This window comes from Mustela nigripes, chromosome 7 (genome assembly GCF_022355385.1).
Source record: "Mustela nigripes isolate SB6536 chromosome 7, MUSNIG.SB6536, whole genome shotgun sequence".
NCBI lineage: Eukaryota > Metazoa > Chordata > Mammalia > Carnivora > Mustelidae > Mustela > Mustela nigripes.
This window is the reverse complement of record NC_081563.1, coordinates 60130726-60153796: the sequence shown is the minus strand read 5'-3', so window position 1 is coordinate 60153796 and position 23071 is coordinate 60130726. Positions and strand designations below refer to the sequence as shown.

At 43.5% G+C, this 23071-nt stretch overlaps 1 protein-coding gene across 2 annotated transcripts in view; it reads left to right on the top strand.

Moving 5' to 3' along the window:
* The window catches only part of B3GNT2 (UDP-GlcNAc:betaGal beta-1,3-N-acetylglucosaminyltransferase 2), a 165430-nt gene extending 142799 nt beyond the window's left edge, over positions 1–22631 (top strand). For both annotated transcript variants that reach the window (XR_009405374.1, XR_009405375.1), the window contains 3 exons: positions 17835–18077; positions 18640–18777; positions 21722–22631. The gene's annotated coding sequence lies outside the window, so the exon portion shown is untranslated. The remainder of the gene's footprint in view (positions 1–17834; positions 18078–18639; positions 18778–21721) is intronic.
* The last annotated feature ends 440 nt before the right edge of the window (positions 22632–23071 follow it).

Here is a 23071-nt window from a genome sequence, read left to right as displayed (position 1 = left end):
AGTTCACCAAAGAAGATAAACAGATGGCAAATAACCACATGAAGAAGCTTAACATTGTTAGGCGTTAGGGAAATGGAGATAAAAACTCCAATGAGAGGGGTGCCTGGGTGGCTCAGTGGGTTAAGCCTCCGCCTTCAGCTCAGGTCATGGTCTCAGGGTCTCAGGGTCTCAGGGTCTTGGGATCGAACCCCTCATCGCATTGGGCTCTCTGCTCAGCAGGGAGCCTGCTTCCCTTCTTCTCTCTCTCTGCCTGCCTCTCTGCCTACTTGTGATCTCTGCCTGATAAATAAATAAATAAAATCTTAAAAAAAAGTACTGTAAAAATTTAAACAAATAAACAAAGAGACAAAAACTCCAATGAGATACCACTACACACTTTTCAGAACGGTTAAGATTTTAAAAGACTGATGATCTTACCAAGTATGGAGGAACTGGAAGCTAGTGATAGGAATGCAAAAAAGAACAACTACTTTGGAATAAAGTTTGGCAGTTTCTTTAAAAGATAAACATACTCCTACCATATAATCCAGTCATTCCACTTCTAGGTATTTACACAGAAGAAATGAAAGCCTATGTCCATACAAAGACTTGTGCATGAATGTTATAGTGGCTTTATTTATAACAGCCCCAAACTGGAAACAATCCAAGTGTTTATAAAGAGGTTAATGGTTAAACAAATTAAGTATATCCACATAAAGGAACACTACTCAGCTTCAAAAAGGAATGGAATTGACACAAAATACAACATGGATGAACTGAAATTTATTATGCTGAATAAAAGAAGACAAAGGAGCACCTGGCTGGCTCAGTAGGTAAAGTGTGTGACTCTTGATCTTGGGGTTGTGAGTTTGAGTCCCATGTTGGATGCAGTGATTACTTAAAAAAATACCTTTTAAAAAAAAAAAAGATTTTATTTATTTGACAGACAGCACAAGCAGAGGGAGCAGCAGGCTCCCCTCTGAGCAGAGAGCCTGATTTGTCCTGGATCCCAGGATCCTGAGCCAAAGACTTAGATCATGACTGAGCCACCCAGGTACCCCTAAAAAAATAAAATCTCAAAAATAAAAGACAGGAATAATACTTCTATATGTGTAAAATTATAAACATTGCAAACTAATCTAGAGCAACACAAGATCAGAGGTTGCTTTAGGATGTTGGGAGTGTGTGTGGAAAGGGGAAGGAGAGGACAATGGGGGTTGAAGAAACATCAGGGGTGATGAATATGTGCATTATCTTGATTGTGGTGATGGTTTTATGGGTATATACATATGTTAAACTCACTGAAGTGTGAACTTCAAGGTTAATTTATTGTATGTCAATTACACCTCAATTGAGCTATAAAAAAAATAAAAAGGAAGAAAGGAAAGAATCTCCTGGAAGACTTGTTAAAAAGTTTGCTAGGCCCCACCCTAGTATTTCTGATTCAGTATATCTGGAGAAGGACCAAGAATTTACATTTCTAAGTTCCCAGGAAATACCCATGACTGGTGTTCCATACTTTGAAGACCACTGGTGTTCCATACTTTGAAGACCACTGTGAACTGGATTTGGCAAACAGCTTGTAAACATTTGTTTTGTTTGCCATGATAGTTTTATGCATTAGCTAGATTGGGCAAGGGATGCCCAGACAGTTGTTAACACATTATTTCTGAGTGTGCCTATGAAGTCGTTTCTGGAACAGATTAGCATTTGAATCAGTAGACTGAGTAAAGACCAATGAGGTAGGCATCATCCAATCCACTGAGGGACAAAATAGGACCAAAAGGTAGAGGAAGGGTGAATTTGTTCTTTTTGTTTAAGCTGGGACATCCATCTTCTCCTGACTTCAGACATTGGCACTCCTGGTTCTTAGGACTTAGACTGGGACTTCTTCATTGGTTCTCCAATTCATGGGTCTTTGGATTCAGACTTATCAACTCCCCTGGTTCTCAGGCCTTCAGACTTAGACTGAATTACATCACAGCCTTTTTTATGGTTTGTTTTTTGTTTTTGTTTTTGTTTTTTAGCTTGCAGATGGCAGATTGGGACTTCTTGGTCTCCATAATTGTGTGAGCCAATTCCTACAATAAATATCTTCTATTTATCTATCTGTCTAATCAGTCTATTATCATCACTCATCTCTTGGTTCTATTTCTCTGGAAAGAAATCCAGAACATCTGTCCATCTCAAAACCCTTGTTGCTGTGAGAGACTCTTTATATACAATGGAGCCAAGACTGTTTCTCACGACAGAAAGAGAGAGCTCAGTCTGCTTTTTCTTGCCCCTTAGCAGCTAGAGTGTGAGCTTGTGGCCCAGACTTGGCCAGTCAGATGCCTCTCTTGGACTGGCATTATAAGTGGCTGTATAGGAATCTCAAGCCTGAGACCCCAGCAGGGCTTCCTAAGGACCTGACCTAGCAGAGCAGCTGTAATGACTAGCTGCAAGAGGTTAGCAGCAGTCATGGCAGATGTGCCCTCTTGGTGAGTCCCAGAGTTCTAGACTGTCTGCTCCTGATGCATCATCTTGACCATCTCCTCCTTTGCTCCTGTTCAAACCTGGTACTCTGGCCCTGGTGCTGATCCTATGAGCTACTAATAGTATATCTGTTAAGAGTTGAGTTGTGTCCCCTAGAAATTCATATGTTGAAGTCCTAACCCTTAGTACTTAAGAATGTGATCTTAGGCACCTGGGTGGCTCACTGGGTTAAAGCCTCTGCCTTTGGCTCAGGTCATGATCCCAGAGTCCTGGGATCAAGCCCCAATTCCGGCTCTCTGCTCAGCAGGGAGCCTGCTTCCACCTCTCTCTTTCTCTGACTGCCTCTGCCTACTTGTGATCTCTGCCTGTCAAATAAATAAATAAATAAGTGATCTCACTTGCAGATGGGTTTTTTGTGGAAGTAATTAGTTAAGATGAGGTTGTACTAAAGTAGAATAGGCCTCTAATCCTATATGACTCTTGTCCCTATAAGAAGAGGAAATTTAGACACAGATACATACACAGAGAAAGTGCCCTATGAAGATGAAGGCAAAGATGTACAAGCCAAGGAATCCAAAGATTGCTAGCAGACCACTGGAAACTAAGGGAGAGGCATGAAACTAATTCTCTCACAGTCTTCTAAAGGAACCAACCCTGCCAACACCCTAATTTCAGACTTCTAGCTTCCAGAATTGAGACAATTTCTGTTGCTTAAGCTACTTTGTGGGTGCTTATTATGACAGCCCTAGCAAACTAATGTGATACCCTATGTTAATTTCATTTCTGCTGAAGTTAGTTTTTGTTGTTTGCAACTAAGATCCATGACTAGTACAAGCTCCCAAAGGGTGTTGGCAAATCACCAGTTATGGAAGTACGTACAAATAAACAGAAGGTGTAAGGGAAAGAATCTGCATGAACAATCTTCAAGAGTAGTACAATCTTGTTGAGGTCCAAGAGGGAGTGAAAAATCTACAGCAGATGGGAACAACAGGGTGGATGAGGGGGACCAAAGCCCTGATCAGGGTTGCCATCTGTCTGAGGCCTGGTGTGGAGATCTGTAATTCCGAGGAAACTAGATGACGCTTGAAGATATGTAAGGATGGAAACAGGGTTAAGCCAATGAGCTTGGTAAGACTATAACAAGAGAAGTCAGACTTCCCAAGGATTCAAGCACCCAGAAAGATAGATATGCCCAGGTGCCAGAGATTCAGAAAGCTGCCATAAGAAAATATTCCTAGTTTGGAGGTTAATGTTGACCTCCAGGCCCTCCAGATGAAGGACAGTAGCCAAATAGATACAGGAAGACTTGTAGGTAGGAGGAAGCCTTCCCGGATGATCTTTTAGGTGGCTGGGGTCAAGGTTTCTGTTTTATTCCTCTTTTTAATAACAATGCTTCTGCTTTGCATGAAAGATAAACCAGCTCTGTCTTAAATAGCTCTATATTTTGCTATTGTAATATATTTCTATTCTCCCCCTTTTTTAAATGAGAAGTACCTACTGAATTTTATCAAAGGTTTTTTCAGCATCTGTTGAAATCATTGTATTTTTCATTATTTAATCCAGTGATGTAGGTAGTATTAATTACCACCTGTAATGTAGGTATTATTAATACTTGCCTTTGTGTCAAATATTCCCATCATTCTTAAGATAAAGTCCCTTTGGTCATGGTATAATGTTTCCCATAACATGTTCATAAGAAACATTTTATGTATACATTTTTTTAATTGAATTTATTTAAATAAAAACAGTTTACCCCTTTTCCCTACCTCCTCTCTCTGCCCCTGGCAACCACTGATCCCTTCTCTGTGTCTGTGAGCTTGATTATTGATCAATTGATTCACATATAAGAGAGAGCATATGGCATTTGTCTTTTTCTGTCTGATTTATTTCACTTAGCATAATGCCCTTGATAAAATGTCTTGTATATTTTAATGTAAAATTTGTGGATGGCATCTATCTATAGGTGAATATTTCCTGGAGCAGTGCTGCTCAAATTTCCTATTATTTCCCACCTAAAGAGAACTTTTAAGCATTTTTTTTCTTAACTGTGCATCCATGTAATTTCAATGCCACAAAAAGCTATATATATCAATATATCTACTATATATACTCTATATCTGCACTTTCTACATAAAAAAAAAGGAAGTTTTTTTTTGTTTTGTTTTTTTTTTTTAGCCCATTCAAGAACCAAATGACTCCATTGGAATGCACGGTGCTATTGCTGCACTGAGAACACATGGCCACACAAACCTATTCTTTATTTGTGCATTTTATTTACTAAATTTTGGGATCAAGTCATACGGAGGTTTACAACCTAGCGTGAACTATGCATAGTTCAAGGACATATTTTTCAAGGTTCCAAAATGAGGTAGAGCAGAGATGCTTTAAGGCCCATTACATTTTAGTAAATACCAAGTCTGTTCCTCAGCAACTCTCTTACCATCCCATAAAAACAGACCAAGAATTACACCTGATCTTTGTCAGCACTAACAAAAATCAGCCTCAGACCTTTCCAGCTCCAGCTCAGTCCATCCCTAGAGAGCTTCTGCCAAGCAAGACTTGATCAAGTGTAGCCCACAATCCCATTTTTCACAGCATCATTGGACAGCCCCTTCTGCATGTGACTCAGAATATCTGTAACAGTTTTGCAAGGACAGCTTATAAGACAGGAAAGGAGACCAAAGAGCAAGGGCTTAAAAAGTCACTAGATCCCTAAAGCTGAATGTATTGTACCTACAGCCTTCACGGGAGAGCGAGACAGCCGGGGAGAGAGCAGATCTCCATTGAGGTAGCTCCTTGTCAACCCAAGGACTTGACAACTCCTTGTCAAACCAAGACTAAAGCCAAGGACTGACAGTATAGTAGCTGGGTTTAAATTGAAGGAAAAGAAGTGGAGGGCCAAGGTCGGAGTGACTATAGACTGGGATATAGCCAGTCTGGGATGAGTGCCTAAGGATGAGAGTCTGAGGCTTTGGTCTTAAAGGTTTATTTTGCCTGCCGCACACGCCTCTTTGAAATCTTCAGCCTTGTCTTAAGAGACAGAACTCTTGCTTGCCACTTTTCAAGGTCGGAAATGAGCCTTTGAAAGTGTAGGAGGGTTTAGCCTTCACCCGTATTGTGGTGGATGCATCAAAGGTAACTTCTGATGAGTAATGTTCTTGGATAATCAATCAATCCTCTCCCATTAAATGCCAGTGGAACCTGTGATTTGCTTCTAACCAATACGCCATGGCTAAGGTGATGAGATATCCGTATTTGATCACATTCATCATATAAGACAGTCTAGGTGGACTGGCAAGATTCTCTTGCTGGCCTGACAGAAGCAAATTGCCATGTTGTGAACTACCTATGGAGAGGACCACATGGAATGAACTGCAGGTGGCCACAGGACATGAAGATAGCCAACAGTCCATGAGAAGCAGGGCCCTAATCATATAGCCGCCAGGAAATGAATTCTGCCAACAACCAACAAGCTTAGAAGTTGATTTTTCCTCAGTCAGGCCTCCAGATGAGAACATGATGGCGCCAACACTTTGAACATCACCTGGGAAACTCTGAGCCATGGGCCCAGCTAATGTACCCAGACACCTGAGCCAGGAAAACTATAAGATAATAACTCTGTATTGTTTTAAGCCAATAAGTTTGTGATAATTACACAGCAATAAAAAACTAACACGTGTTTATATGTACCTGGACACTTCTAGTTGAATAACTTTCCACATGTCTTCCCCCTTCTCAAGTTATTATTTTAATATATATTATGGGACGCCTGGGTGGCACAGTTGGTTAAGCAGCTGCCTTCGGCTCAGGTCATGATCCCAGCGTCCTGGGATCAAGTCCCACATCGGGCTCCTTGCTCAGCAGGGAGCCTGCCTCTCCCTCTGCCTCTGCCTGCCATTCTGTCTGCCTATGCTCGCTCTCTCCCCATCTCTCTCTCTGATAAATAAATAAAATCTTAAAAAATATATATAAATATATACATATATTAGATTAACTTTGGAGGTTTATATTACAAAAAATTCTTTTCGTCTGTATGCTCAAATGTTATGAGCTTGTATTTTTATGTTCTAATTTATATTTGAGAATTTTTTAAAAGATCTTGTTTATTTGAGAGAATGAGAGAGCACAAATAGGGGGAACAGCAGAGGGAGCAGCAGAGGGAGAGGGACAAGGAGTGGGAGAGGGAGAAGCCAATTCCCTGCTGAACAGAGAGCCCAGTGTGATGCGGGGCTCAATTCCAGGAACTGGGGATCACAACCTAAGCTGCTTAACCAATTGAGCCACCCAGGAGCCCCTATATTTAAATTTTTATATAGTGGTTGGTGTCTCCTTTCTCATTTCAAATGCCATTGAATTACAGCTTTTAAATGTCATTGAATTATAGCTTTTAATACTTGGCTTTTGGTTTATTTATTGAGCCCATTGAAATTATTTTTCACTTTCAAAATGATCTCTTGTTTTTATCATATCTTCCCTCTTTTTTTTTTTTTTAAGATTTTCATTTATTTTAGACAGAGAGGATGCACATGTGTGTGGGAGCAGGGAGAGAGGCAGAGAGGGAAGAAGACAGAAAGGGAGAAAATCCCAAGTAGATTCTGCGCTAAGTGCAGAACTGGAGCCTGAGATGGGACAGCATGTGGGGGCTGGACTGGGGGCCCAGCGTAGGACTTAATACCACAACCCTGAGATCATGACCTGAGCTGAAACTAAGGGTCAGACACTTAACTGAATGACCAACCTAAGTGTCCCTAATTTTTTCCTCTTTAGTTTGGCTTGTGTTCCTATTCCTTTCTAATATCTTCAGTTGAATTATTTATAAAATGTTCTCTTTTTATCAACCACCAAAAAGAGCACTTTAAATTATAAAGTTTCCTGAAAGTACTGCTTTGAACACATTCCATGGAGATCACTGTGGTGTATTTTAATCACTATTATTTTCTGAATAAACTTCTTTGGTGTTCTTGTGTTCCTTTCCAATTCAATTATCGATTCAGGAAGAATTTTTAGATGTCCAAGTAGTTGGTTTCTTTTTATTTGTTTTGGTTGTTGCTTTGTATTTCATTTTATTGTGGCCAGAGAACTTAGCATGTATCATCTCTGATCTTTTTGAACTAGTTGAGATGATGTCTGTGGCCTGGTATGTGATATATGAGACCATATGGGCAATTTTGCTGTGGACAGTTGGAAATCATACAGAGTATACACTATCCATTAACTCTATCTCAAGATACTTTTTCTCAGCTGGGACAGCCTGGAGGTCCAAACTAAAGGTTGAATAACATCTCTGAGTACACTTACTTGGAGGACACTGGTTCCGGGAAAAGTGAAGAAGGGCACCACTCAAACAACTTGTAAGTTACTAAAATAGTTAAGATAATAGCTGGTATGACAGGCCAGAGATAAGGAGAAATAGTGCATCTCCTGCACAATGAGTCAGGAGTCTAACCCTAAGCAAGCAGAGAAGTCGAAGAGGGAATAGAGAGAGGTATGGATCTCACTGAAAATCCTTACACTATGTAGGATTTGGGTTGGCTGCATACAGCAGAAAATTCTAATAACAGTAACTTACAAAGATAAGGGTTCTGTCTCTCTAAGACATCTAGCAGCCTAGGGCTGGAACAGTGGCTCCCAGAGTCACCGGGCACCTACATTGCTTCTCTCTTTCTTCTCTGCCAGTCTCAGAATTGACTGTTTGAGCTCAGCTGCCATATCTGCTTTCCTGGAATAGGAAGATAAAGACAAAAAGGACAAAAAGCTCTCCTTCCAGCTGAATCAGCTCCCTGCAGAAGTCCTTCTGCAAGTTTCACATTTCCTTTCTTTGGCCGTAGATGAGCAGACCTAACTGCAAGAAAAGCTGGGGCATGCCATCCTTTAGCTGGGTGCACTAGTACCCTGAACAAAATCGAAGTCATCTGCTCCTAAGAAAGAAGAGGAGACTAGATAGTGGGTGGGTAGCCTTGGTCTCTGCCATATTCCCCAAGGTGGAAACCATGCCTGGTCTACCTGGGCTTCCCCAATTCCAGGCACACTGTGGGCCTTTTGTAAATATGTATTGAATAGACTGGAGTGCTTTAGAAAGTTAAGTCTGAATTCATTTTGAGTAGAGCAGACACAGCTCCTGAGAGCCATACAATCCTGAGTAGACATACATACCGACTATGAACTGAGCTCAAACTCTGTACAAGGCAGTGGACTGGGGCAACCAATATAACCTTTGCAACAGTCCTATGAAGTAGACCTCACTAATGTTGTCCTGGCATACTCTGGAAATACAAGGGTTGGAATTTGGGCAAACTTTCCCAGAGTCCCTCAGTGAACAAGTGGTGGAGCTGGGGCTAGACTAGGTTTTTCTGCTTCTTTATTCTGAATGTCTCCACTGTACTGCCTTTCCTCATTTGCTTTTGCTGGTTGTCTTAGCTCAGGTTACTGTAATTAAATACCATAGACTGGGTGGTTTGAATAACAGATGTGCAATATTCACAATTCTCGAGGCTGCAAAGTCCAAGATCAAGGGGACAGCAGATTTCAGCGTCTGGTGAGGACTGCTTTCCAGCTTGCAGACACAGCTCACCGTGTTCACATGGCGTTTCCCTGGTGAGTGCTCATGGAAAGAGAGATCACTCTGTTCCTCTTTCTGTGAGGGCACTAATCCCAACCTGAGGATTCCACTCTCATGATCTCATCTCAACCTGATAACCTCCCAAAGGCCCCATGTCCAAATACCATCCGACTGGGGGCTGGAGCTTCAGCACATGAATTTTGGGGTGGGGGGAAACACAAACATTCGAACTCTTGGTTGATACATGTGGGGCAGATGCTGCTACTTGATATCTTATCTGATATACATTTTCTCCATTTTCCTTATTAAGATAACTACTTTTGTTCAGGATGGCAATGCACCCTGGTAAAAATCCTACCTCACTTGCAGCGAGTAGTGGCCAGGTGAACTAGTTGAGGCCCAGTGAGCCGCAAATGAGAGGCTATTTGGAATTTCCAGGAAAGCTGTTGCTTTCCTAATTAAGAGGGACTAATTTGGCTGTCACATGACTTCCACCCTCAATCTTTCCCCATCTTCCTGCCTGGAAGGCGGAATCAATGGTTGGAGGCATAGGGGCCATCTTACATACTGAGCTTGTAGAGGAGGAAAAAAACTTTCTTCTTCCTCCTACCTCCTAGGTTCTCCAGGTGGCACCCGATAAATTTGGCAAAAGACAGAGTCACAAGGGAAACACCATCAGAAGTCTCTTAGCCCTTGCTTCATGCATACACATGGGAGTAATTCAAAGAGGTAGTTACAACTTGGTCTTATATAACATCTCAAGAAAAGAACAATACATTTTTAGAGAAGTGACAAGAGGAAGGAAGAGGACTGTGAGTTTCTAGGACCGCAAACTGTGAAGGTAAATGTCTGAGGAAAGTAATGGAAGATAAGAGCTAGTGAGTCGGGGTGTCATATAGATTCCTCTGGGGCTGTCTTCAGGCAGATAAGGGTTTAAGTTGTTTCCAGTGATTAACTTCTGTACTTGTGGTGGAGGGGGGGACACCTTTGCAAATTTATGTCCTGTTTTTAGGCAAATGGGGAGGGCAAGGGACTTTTCTTGTATTTACTTCTCAATTGCCTTTAGCTCAAAATAATCTTTATGTCAGAGAGGCCTATTCTGCTACACTTGAAGGTCAAGAACAGCACACTGTAGCAAAGTATGAAGTTAAGAGGAGCCTGGATACTTGATAACTTCCACTGCCTCTGCATTGGCCCTGGAGGCCTCATGCTAGACTTCTTGTTTCTTGGGGGAAATATTCCATTCGGTTCAGCTGCCATGTTTACATTTCTGTTATTGTGCAACTGAATTCAAGCATAACTGAGGATAGCACAGCAAGATCTCTTCCTACAATTGTGTTTTCTGGAATGAAATTTCCTTGTGTTTATGCCAATTTTTGCTTTGCTTGTTTTATAACTATACATTGGGATCATATATACTCAGAGTCCCTGACACTTCATTGTTAAACATATCTTTTCCGTTATATGATGATCTTACTCATTCTTTTGAATAGTTCTTCCTTTTTTTTTTTTTTTTTTTATGGGGTGTAAAACCAAAAAAAAAAAAAAAAAAGTTTTTCCATAGAAGAGAGTTTAAAGTTCTGAGTGTTATTAGGACTAAATATAGAAAAGAAAGGTTTTTTTGTTTGTTTTTCTTATTATCTATCTTTAGAAATTATAATTGAATGAAGAAATAAATGGATACCTAACTAGCCAGATTTCTATTTAAACAGAATTACTAAACCAGTAGATACAGAGAATAGCAAATTACGATTTATTGTGGTTTAGCAAGAGATTGGACAGATACTATTCTTTGGACCAGATGGAAGAATGTAAACCATATGATCATGTGCTTTCATGCATATTCAGCTGATTTCCTAGATAGTTCTGGACAATATGGATTTCTGGGAAACAAAATTTCTAACTTCATATCTTTATCTGCCCGGGATGCATGAACTTCCTATGATCCTGGATCCAAACTTAATCTGCCACAAATATTAAGACATTCAATAACTGCCCTTTCAGAGAAATCAGTTACTAGAGGAAAGGATGTGTTGTACATACACTTGAAAAGTAGAGTATAAAACACACTTAAAGAGTGATCAAAGCAAGCATCAGTCAACTAACCTACGAAATTAGCCATAAAGGGAGTGCCTGGGTGGTTCAGTTGATTGAGGGTCCCACTCTTGGTTTTGGCTTAGGTCATGATCTCATGACTGTGAGATTGTGCCCCACACTGGGCTCTGTGCTCAGTATGGAGTCTACTTTGGATTCTCTTCCTCTCCCTCCTGTTTTCTCTCTCTCAAAGAAATAAAATCTTTAAAAAAAATTATCCATAAAGAAATGGAATTTTCCCCCTTATTTCTTTTTTTCCTAGTTTTATTGAGAAATAATCGATATCCATCACTATAAGCTTAAGGTATATAGCATGATGGCTTGATGAAATGATTGCCACAATGGGTTCAGCTAACATCTCTCCTCCTCTCATATAAATACAATAAAAAGTAAGAAAGGAAAAATAGGAAAACAATTTTCTCCTGATAATGAGAACTCTTAGGATTTACCCTCTTAATAACTTTCTTGTATGTGTTATATAGCACTGTTAGCTCTAGTCATTGTGTTGTACGTTACATCCCTGGTGCTTATTTCTCTTATGACTAGAAGTTTATACCCTTTGATCACCTTCCTCCAACTTCCCTGCCCCCACATCCCACCTCTGGTAACTACAGGCCTGATCTCACTTTCTATAAGTTGACTTTTTTCATGAAGTTAGTTGCCCATGACTGCTGAAAAAAAAAAATGACTTACCATACATACTTACTTGCAGAGTACAAATAAACAAAATATTTAATGGAAAAGAGACAAGGAAATACAAAAATTGAAACGAAATATGAACCCAGAAAATGACTAAACATAATGGTAAATGAATGTAGTCATAATTCTTCTACTAAAAACAAGAGCCTCAGTTCAGATTGAAAAAAAAAATCCATTAGTAAATTAATTCTGAAGTACACTCAAATGTTTTTTAAAAAGACAAAATCCAGAAAGTTAGATGAATATTTCCATCAAAATCAAGCAGAAGGAGAATTTCCAGGATCAGTAGTGGTCTCTGAGTGATCTTCTCCTCTGTCACGTTTTCTGACAGGAAAGAGACCACTGCCCCCCAATGCTCGGCTCTGAGGTGTGGTGCAGGGGGGTTAAGGGGTCCCCAGGAGCTTCCGTGTGTGATGGGTACAAGACTCAGTCTGCAAAGTCAGGTGTCGAAGAAACCTAAACTACTCTGTTTGCCTTACTACAACTGGACTTTTTTTTTTTTTTAAAGATTATATTTATTTATTTGACAGACAGAGATCACAAGTAGGCAGAGAGGCAGGCAGAGAGAGAGAGAGAGAGAGAGGAGGAAGCAGGCTCCCTGCAGAGCAGAGAGCCCAATGTAGGGCTCGATCCCAGGACCCTGGGATCATGACCTGAGCCGAAGGCAGAGGCTTTAACCCACTGAGCCACCCAGGCTTCCTTTCCAAACAAGAAGTTCTGATCTTCAGCCTAGCCATTTGGAATCTTCCTCCTTTTCCCTGGGTTGTCCCGGTCTGGAGGACTTCCCATGGCATGGGGGTGGAGCCAGGCAGATGCTCCTTGGTTGCTATGGAGATGCAGGCTTTCTCAGCACAGGGCATCTCTCTAGCCCTGTATGCCCCCACATGAGGACCGGCAAAATCCCTCCGCCTGACCTCAACAAGTGCACATCCTCCTCCCTTCTCTGGGGTTTTGCCACCTCTCTGACTACGATTCTCTCTGAAAAGTGAGGCGCAGGGCCTCCTGCTCTCAGATCCTACATGTTCTTTTGGGTTGTTGCTCTCTCCTTGGGGCTCAGCTCAGGACGGAGGTTCCTGAAGCCTTTTGTCCATCATTACCAACATCTAAGCCAGAGGAAGCAAATCAGTAGCACGTAGGTCAAATCCAGTCCAGCAGGTATTTTGTCTGGCCCAGAGAGTATTTAAAGATTCTTTTCAAAAGATGACGCACTTTTTTTTTTTTTTTTTTTAAAGCAGAGCTTTGGCTTTTCGATCCAACTACCGGTTATCAGGAAATGTAGAAAACAGAGAAGCATGTTAAATGACCCCAGCAAAACCCAGACTGTAGGAGATTATATGACAAAAAACCTCGCTTCTTTAACAAATACATTGCAAGGGACAAAAACATGGGGATCAACCCTGTAGATGAAAAGACACTTAGAATCACCAATCACTTGCAATGCATGTACTTTGCATCCTGTTTTAAACAAACTGTAAAAAACAAAGCAATAGAAAATAAATATTTATGAGCTTCATGAGAAAATTGTAACGTTTCACACTGACAGGCTATTTGATGTGAAATTATTGGGGTTTTGTTTAGTTACGATATTGTGTCATAGTTAGAAACATGAGTCCTTATCGATACAAAGAAAATGGTGTGTTTGGGATTTACTGCAAAATAATTGAAGGTAAGGGGGAAGCGGGTGGGGTAATAGAGGAAACAAAATTGGCCTTTATGGAAACTCGGGGAGGAGTACAAGGAAGTTAATTAAACTAATTTATTTATTTTTAAATGTGTTTGAAGCTTTCCACAGTAACTTTTTAAAGGGGAGCTTCCACATAAAAAATCTGGTTTTAGATTCTCTTGGAAAAAAAAAAAGGAAAGATCTGGCAACACGGGGGTAGACCTCCATATTGCAGCCAGAGCTGAGAAGTGTTAGAGGAAGGTGGCATCCAGGGAAACACGGTCCCTGCCACTCCCCATTGACCTTAAACCTGGCTCATGTCCGTATTTATGGCACCTGATTCAGCCATCACTGTTTTGCTATGAGACTGAAACCCGTAGGAAATTTCCTTCCAATGCTCTCCTCACCCAGCTCGCTCCCTGTTGGTCAAGCAGGGCTGGGACAAAGGGGATGCCTGCTTTTCCTTCTCCTTTTCATGATGTCCCTCCCCGCGAAATCCCTTTTTCTGCTTTTGGCCATTGCACCCCTTCCCCACAGGCGGGAGAACAATCTGACACTAAACGGGGAAACAACAGATGGGGATGGAAGGAAAAATTGGGGAAAATTCGGTTATGATGTATAGGTCTTATGCACATCAGATTGGCAAATATTAAAAAGTTGGGTAATATCAAGTGCTGCCGAAGGCGAAGGAAAACAAAGTCTCATGGGAATGTTAACAGGTATAACTTTCTGGGAAGCGGTTTGGAAGTATTAAGTGAAACAATACAGGTCGATCCTACAGCTGGGCTCTCCTGGACGCTGAACCCAGAGAAAGTCTTGCCCAAGCCCCCATAGAAACACAGGTGAATAAGTTCTTGTAGAATCATTTGTAATAGTGAGGGTTTGGAAACACCTAGAAATTTATTTACACCAGAGAGCCAATTAAAATGAAAAAGAAAAAAAACCATAACACCTAGAAATTCATTAAGAGGAAAGCAGATAAATGTTCTATGAAATGATGAGTACTATTCAGCAGATAAAAGAAAGGCTCTGGTCCATGTTTATTCAAATCAACTTGGTGCCATCTCAAAATCTCATCATGCTGACTGGACAAGTGAGAAGAGAAATATATATATATATATTTCTCTCTCTCTCTCTCTCTCTCTCTCTCTATATATATATATATATATATATATATCCCCCTAAAGACTGCTCCAGCATAGTTTTAAAAAATACACACAAGGGGCATCTGGGTGGCTCAGTCATTAAGTGTTTGCCTTTGGCTCAGGTCATGATCCCAGGATCCTAGAATGGAGCCCCACAACGGGCTTCCTGGAGCAGGAAGCCTGCTTCTCCCGCTCCCTCTCCCACGCCCCCTGCTCATGTTCCCCCTCTCACTGTGTCTGTCTGTCAATAAATAAACAAACAAATAAATACATAAATTATTTATTTATTTATTTATAATTATTTTTGTATTTCATTTTCTTGGTGTTCCAAGATTCATTGTTTATGCGCCACACCGAGTGCTCCATGCAATCCGTGCCCTCCTCAATACCCACCACCAGTCTCAACCATCCCCCCCACTTCCTCCCCTCCAAAACCCTCAGGTTTTTTTCTCAGAGGCTATAGTCTCTCATGGTTCATCTCCCCCTCCGATTTACCCCAATTCACTTTTCCTTTCCTTCTCCTAATGTCCTCCATATTATTCCTTATGCTCCACAAGTAAGTGAAACCATATGATAATTGACTTTCTCTGCTTGACTTATTTCACTCAGCATAATCTCCTTTGATCTCATCCATGTTGGTACAAAAGTTGGGTATTTGTCCTTTCTGATGGCTGCATAATATCCCATTGTATATATGTACCGTATCTTCTTTATTCATTCTTATGTAGAGGTACATAAATAAATCTTTAAAAAAGTACACACAAAACAATACCAATAATACGAATACCAATAATACCAATACTGGGTCTCGATATAAATAGGAATATGGATTGGCAGGACACAGAAGCACAGCAATGGTAAAAGGAAAAAATGAGGCTAGGGATGGGACAAAGGGAAGGAAAAAAAAGTGAAATAAAAAGAGCCCCACGTATGCTAATGAAGATGGTGTGCCTTGAACCAAGGAGTATAGCTAATTCACTCTCAGCACACAAGGTTTCAACAAACAGAAAACCAAAGCAAACCAAAACATGCCACCAGTTAATAGTTAGAATATTAACCTGATGCATGTGGAAAGAGCATGTGAGTGAGTGGCTATGAATAACCAGAAGGCTAACATGTGCCCAGGGCTGGCAGAGAGAACTATCACTCAGGGGTCTAGGCAGAGTGGAGCCAGAGAGTGGCCTTGGGCTACTCCAGGGGACATCAGGTGTCCCCAAACCTTCAGTCCCCTGTGATTCCCTCCAACAGTTGAGCTTATTCTGGGGTCACCCTGTTATGCCCTTCAGTCACTTAATCATAGACATTCACCAGTCAGCACTGTTGGCTGCTTTCAGGGAACCTGGTGGGTCACCAGGTATTGTCACCATGGGGTGCTTTCCACCTGTGGGTAGTCTCAAGCTCCTCCAGTAAAGTCAAGATATTCTGGGAACAAATACTGCTGCAGCTCCTCTTTTCTGCATGCTATCTCAAACAATGTGTTGAATGACTAGACTAGAATAGTCCAGCTTACGTTGGTTGGGCAGTGGAGGGATAGAGGAGAGTTGTTCTGGCCAACGGCTCTGATATTGCTTGAAGCCCTACTCTTGGGAATGAAGGGGAGGAAAGATGATGCATTATTGCTATCTCCTGAGCCTATCCTCCTTCTCTCTCTTCCTCTTGTGCATTCTCCTTTTCTTTTATAAACCTATATTCAGTGTGAGTATGTACCAGGCACTGTGCTAGGCACCATATGGTATGAATCGGACCTTGTTGCCTCCCCTCAAGAAGATTCAAGTCTAATGGTGAGCAGGTGGTGAGTGGAGTCAAGTATGGTAGAGATCTGTGGGAGGTAAGCATGCTTTGGGACCATAGTGGAGGGCAGCTACATCAGATGAGAGGGTATCAGGGATGGCTTATTGGAGGCAGTGCTCCTTGAGCTGGTCTGAAAGGAGAAATGGGGTGAACAAGAAGGGGAAGAATGGGGGAAAGGGATTGCTGCTGAAGGGAAGAGCATATGCAATGGCTGGGAGGCATGAAGCAGCAGGAAGCGGTGGGAAGCTGTCCCTAGTTCCCCATATCTGACCTTGGGACTCAGGAAGGGTCTTGGGTGATAGGACTTAATTCATGTCCTATCTCCTCCCTGAAGCCTGCAGAACTGCCTCAGTCCCATCATGTCCCCTCCTCTATGATCTTGGGCCAACATCTTACAATTAAAAAACCGCATGGCTTTCACCCTCCTCCTCCTCTTCTTCCTCCTTTTCCTCCTTCCCCCCACTTCCCCCTCCTCCTCCTCTCCTCTCCTCCCTCCTCCCCTCCCCCCTCCCCCTCCTCCTGTGCTTCTTCCACACAGTGCCTTGCATGTAGTCTTTACTCCACCACAGGGATGACTCACAACCCAATTCTGAGTGGGTATGCTTTTCAGTGAGGAGGCAGACTAAGGCAGGGGTCAGCAGCACCAAATCCCACCCTAGTGCCCTGGATTTTCATCTGAGAGGCTTCTGTAAGGCTGTACCTAAGCTGGGCTGACATCTGGACCAGTGGCAAGGTGAACATTCTTTTGGGGCGGTGGGGTAGATACCCTCTAAGACAGTGTCCAGCGATCCCCATCTCCTGGTTTTTGTGGCCTGGTATAGTGTCCCACCTTGTACCAGGGTTGATCTGGGTGATCAACAGAACAAGGAAAGTGACAGTACATGCCTTTAAGCCCAGCTCAATAAAGACATTATGACTTCTGCGTTCCTTCCTGTCTGGGGCTGCTCACTCCAGAGGAAGCTAGTGCCATGCCCTAAAGACACACACGCAGCCATATCACAGGTTCATGCAGTGAGTAACTGAGGTCTCCTGCCAATAGTGGTGATAGGAGGCATCTTAGATGCGGATCCTATAACCCCATCCAAGCCTTCAAATGACAGCAGCCCCATTTGACATACTGATTACAACCTCCCGAGAGACCTTGAGCCAGGACCATCCAGCTAAGCTACTTCCAAGTTCCTAACTCTTGGATACTGTTGGAGACGATAAACATTCATTGTGTAAGCTGTGATGTTTTAAGGTGATTTGTTACCTAGTGATGGACAACTAACGCAGAGCAGTTGGCAACTCTGAGTGGCTTTTCCTGATTGGGTTTTGGGAGGCTTCCTGACTAGGGTTTTGCTTCCTCTGATAGGCAGAAGTGTTAGGGCTCCCAAAAGGCCACATCCACTTATCCTGTTTCCTCCCCTCACTTCTTCTTCCTCCCCAGGTTCTTCTGTTGTTGAAGGGACCAACAACGTGACAGCAGATGCACAGAAGCCTCACCTGGACTGCCCTTATCTGACTAGCACCAACTGCCACCCCAACAACCCTCGCCCCCACCCCTCCAGGGGGGCCTCAGTCAGGGAGGCACTGATGGCACAGGGACATTCCCAGAGAAATTGTATAAACCAGCCTCATCAGAACCATCCGTCCTTTGAAGTTCTAAGCCCCTCCCCGCCTTGTTAAATTGGTATGTACACCCTTACCTCTGGTTTTTCAGTAAGTTACCCATGCCTCGGTGCTCCCGCACTCAGTGTATGCACACACGCCGTCTTTTCTCCTATTAATCTTCTCCGGACCCCCACCCCTCCCACCTAAGTTGGCAGAGGGAAAGGTTGTCCTCCCAACACTCTCAAATCAAAGAAATCCCCAGGGGCTGTCAAATGAGAAGTTGTGAAGCTGTCCACACTGAGTTTTCCGTCTAAAGGAACTTTATTTTAAGAGCAACCACCTCTGTTGGGGAGGGGCGTCCCCCAGGGATTCATGACCCCTTCAGCCATGGAGCAGATGCCCAGGGGCCCACAGGAAATGCAACTGCTGGGCCTGACGTCATAGCAGGGGCAAATTCTGACTTACAGAGAAGCCTGTGTCTCCTGGTCTGTAGCGGTTCCCTTTTGGGCTCGGACTTATTTAACAGACCCTGAGTACTTGCCATGTGCCCGACTCTGTTCTAAGAACTTTACAAATAATACATTGTTGAAGCCTCCTAATGAGCCTATGAGGTAAATGCTCTTCTTGTCGTCATTTTACAGATACCGCTCCTAAGGCCCAGAGATGTCGAGCAGTTTGCCCAAGGTCAGCGAGCATTCTGGGCCTCTGGGGTCCTTCGCCAGGGCTGCTGCGGCTGGACAGGATTATGTGTCTGAGCTCTGGCTATGGGCCACCTAGAGGTACGCATCGAAGCAGGGCACTGTGTCCCGAACAACTGGGCCTGTTCTGAATAGAGAAAACCGTGGGGCTGTTCATCTTCCAAGGCTAACCTTTGTCCTCAACTCTGAAGTCTGCCTGTGCACTGCCTTGGGCAGGAGAGTCTCTTTTCTGATGGCGCGCCTTCCTGCCCCCTCACCTTAGCTCCACCGGGGGGGGGGGAGGCGTCCACACTTGCCCACCTGCATAGACCAGTGGTTCTCAACCAAGGGCAATTTTGCCTCCCAGGGGACCTGTGGTGATGTCTAGAGACATTTTGTCACGACTAGAAGACTGCTACTGGCACCTAGTGAGAAGAGGCCCGAGATGCTGCTAAACATTCTAAAATGCCTAGGATGACACCTCCCCACAGAGAATTACCTGGACCAAAATGGTGCAGAGGTTGAGAAACTCACCTGGGCCCATCTCACAGCCTCCTTAAGGCTAAAGACCCCATCTCTCCACCCTAACCCCAGCATACAGACATATGATGGTCTGCTTCCTATTACAATTGGGCAGTACGGGGTCCCCCAAGGGGCTCCATGCATCCTACATCATCTCCTAGAGGCCACAACAGAACATGAAAGATATAGTTTGCACAGCTGCTACAAGTTCTTGAAAACAAAATACGGATTTTGAAATACTGACAAATTATTTTGTCTCAGGCTCTGCACTAAGCATTTTACATATTTTGTCTTCTGTCATTCTCATAAGCCAGACTTAGATGCAATTACCATCCCTATTTCACAGATTGGGAAACTGAATTTAAGTAAGATGCCCAAGGTCACACAGCTAATAAGTGACAGGGCCAGGTTTGTAACCTGCCCAGGCAGTCTGACACTAGCACTGATCTATATACCAAGGCAAAGTAAAGATGAGGTAAGTTTCCAAGGAGAGCCCACCTGATGCCCCCCAGGGGATAGAGGCATCAGCCTCATTGACTCCGGAGCCAAGACCCTCAGAGCCGGGCAGACAGCAACTGGACCTGGCGTGGTTGTTCAAGAGGAAAGAACAAGAGTAGAGAGAAGGAAGAGGTAGGCTGGTTTTTGTAGGAGGACAGTTAAGACAGGACCAGCAGGAAAGAGATGGGTAAGGAAGAAGGCCCTGGAGCCTTTTATTTTTTATTATAACAAGGGAAAGAATGGGAGATTTGTTTCTAAGCTATAAATACCCTCCTTTGATTTCTGTGCATATCAGTGATAAATGAGTCACTTAGGCCTTAGAAATTAATGACTGTCCTAATTATTACCTCAAATGACCTTCTGGCATTCGTAATTCTGATCACTCCCTGCAAAGCAGCTGTGTCAGAGTTTGACCAGGTTTGGGAAGGAGGCAGGACAGGTGTGGGTGAGTTTCTGTGGCGACAGGCTTACTCTGCAGAGATCAAACCGGCCTCAACTCTTAAGGCCAGAGAACTTTTAGAACCAGACCCCAGCTCTAGGGGGCCCTGCCCTCCCTGTGTTTGCCTTCAGGGCCTTGGTGAATTGTGAGTCCGCTGAGCTGAGCAGGGACTGTCTGAATGTGTTTGAAGAGCAGCAGGCCCAGCTCAAAGCAAGAAGGCAGTTCCTGCAAAGCTGACAGCCACCTTCCGCAGGGCCCCTTCCCATTCAGATTCCCGGAAAAGCTTTGAAGTTTCCTCTGTGTTTTCAGAGTCCTGATCCTACTGTACTGGAATTAGCCTGCAGCCCTGCCCTGTCCCTGGGGATTGATTCCCCAACTGCAAAAATCTTAGAAAAATATTGCAAGCTCCACCCACCATCCCCAAGCTGGAGGCTTTGTCCTTAGGCTAAAATAACAAAGGAGACCACAGAACCCTCACCAGGGGATATTCTCTCTGCGTTTATAGTTTCTCCGGAGACATTCTGGTGATGACCTCTGGGACAGGATCCCAGGGCAGGAGCTTCCAAGATTTGTGTGTGTGCGTGGTGGCGTTAAGTGGGGGACATTTTATTGGGGCGGGGGGTCTTGATAGGGAGAATGCAGTAAGGGGAAGAGTGAGTGAACAAGATTGTCCCTGAAGGCCTCCCAAGGCACAGACGGGTTCCAGGGCAGTCACAGCAGGATCCGGAGTGCCTTTCCAGTCATGGCCAATGAGCCAAGCACTGTGCTTCCTGTAGCCAAATACCAATCTCAGGGACCCTTGTTGCTCCTAGCTTTGCACAAGGTACTCTGCTGTCATATTGGGCCACCAGAGAGTCATGAAGTCAGGACTGAAGAAGAGCGTTGTGGGGGAGAGGAGGTGGGGAAGAAGAAAGACCTAAAGCAGGCAGATGGGCAGAGACAGGAAGAGAGGGAGGAGATAGGGGGAATCCTAAACCCCTGGATTGGCTTTTCAGAGCAGAGGCTGAGCAATGGTGCCATCTTGTGGCTCTGAGGAGACATTACAACCAGGACACACCCGAACACACTGTCTCCCTCTCTCTCTCCCTCTCTTTCTCTTTCCCCCCCCCCCCCCCTCTCCCCCCCCCCCCCCCCCCCCCGCTCTCCAATTTAAAATTTAAAATTCACTTCCTCAGTCACACATGCTCACTAGCTCCATGTGACGCGGGGTTTCTGTACTGGACAGCACAGAAATAGAATATTTCTATTGTTGTAGAAAGTTCTGTTGAACAATGCTGTTATAGAAAAGTTCAGAGTTGTTGTGTGATAGAGAATTGTAAAAATTCAGAGGAAATATTGTTTAGAGGCTGCTTTCTACCTTTAGAGTAGCCCCTGGTTAAAGGTTTACAGAGCAGTTTTCCTGAGATTCTCTCCTCCCACTGTTGGAGTGGCCATGTTGCCTTTTAGAGAGAAGAGTTGACTTGGTGTCCGATAGACCTGAGCGTGAATCCCAGCTCTGCCACGTAAGCCTCTCTGGACATCAGTTTGCTCAGTAGTCAAATAATTCCTCTAGACTTTTCTAGTTCTAACCAGGCTGTTCTCTGCCAGGGTTTGACCAGAGCTGCTGCCAAACACAGCCCCTGGGCTGTGTCCACCTGTGCTGTCTACAACTGTGGGGCCACTAGCCATGGATCTTGGCACTCTCCCCACCCCATCTTATCCCCAAAGCCACTTCAAACCCTGCTCCTCTCCCGCATACCTCTCAGGTGAGTCCCTATCTGTCTGGTGAAAGACCGGCTGTTTGGTGCTTGCCTCTACCTTAACTTTAAGATCCATTCACTCATTCAACAAATATTTATTGCACTCTTATTAGGTGCCAGGCACTGTCCTTAGACTTGGGGACCTGGCTGTAAATACAAATGTCTCCATTCTGCACCTTATATTTCAACTGGGGAGATGAGGTATTAGGCACTTAAATATATCACATAAAGGAGAGTACTAATTAAGTGTGACAAAGAGAAGTCAGGCAGGGGGATGGTAGGGCTACTTCTGATAAGGTAATTCATCAGGCAAAATTTTATAAGCAGGTGATATTCATGCAGAGACCTGAGTGAGGAGACAGAGTAGGTCAGTGGATAAGGAATTGCAAACGCACAGGATGCAAAGGCCTGAAGCCAGCTGTGTCGGTCTTCTCACCAGGGTCAGAACCTATAACAGATGACACACATTTGGGAATTTAGGGGTCTAGGGCCTAGGAGATAAGAATAGATTAAACATTTATCCCTTCTCTACCTAACCCTGTCTTTAGCATCCAAAGATATCTTTATAGAAATTCACTGGAAGGGGCACCTGGGTAACTCTGTCAGGTGACCAACTCTTGATTTCGGCTCAGGTCATGATCTCAAGGTCTTAGGATCTAGCCCTGAGTCAGGCTCCACTCTCAGTGCAGGGTCTGCTTGGGATCCTCTCTCTCCCTCTCCCTCCCGGTGCTGGCATTTGTGCGTGCACATGGGTGAGCACTGTCTCTCTAAAATAATAAATAAATAATTTTTTTGTTGTTGTTCTCTTCATTTATTTGGGTCTTATTTTTAGATAAAGTTTTTTGTTGTTGTTGTTTTTTAATAAATTGGTTTTTTTTAAAAAAGAAAAAACAAGGGGTGTCTGGCTGGCTCAGTAGGTTAAGTCTCTGCCTTCAGCTCAGGTCATGATCTAAGGGTCCCGGGATTGAGCCCCACATCGGGCTTTCTGCTCAGTGGGGAGCTTGCTTCCCCTCCTTCTCTCTCTGCCTGCCTGCTTGTGATCTCTGTCTGTCAAATAAATAAATAAAAATCCTTAAAAAAAAAAAAAAAGAGAGAGAGAGAGAGAAAACAAGAAATCCACGTGCCCAAGGCCCACAGAGCATGTGGGAAGCCTTGCTATAGGTCTGGATTCAGGACCTTCTGGCTCCCATCCTTCTGA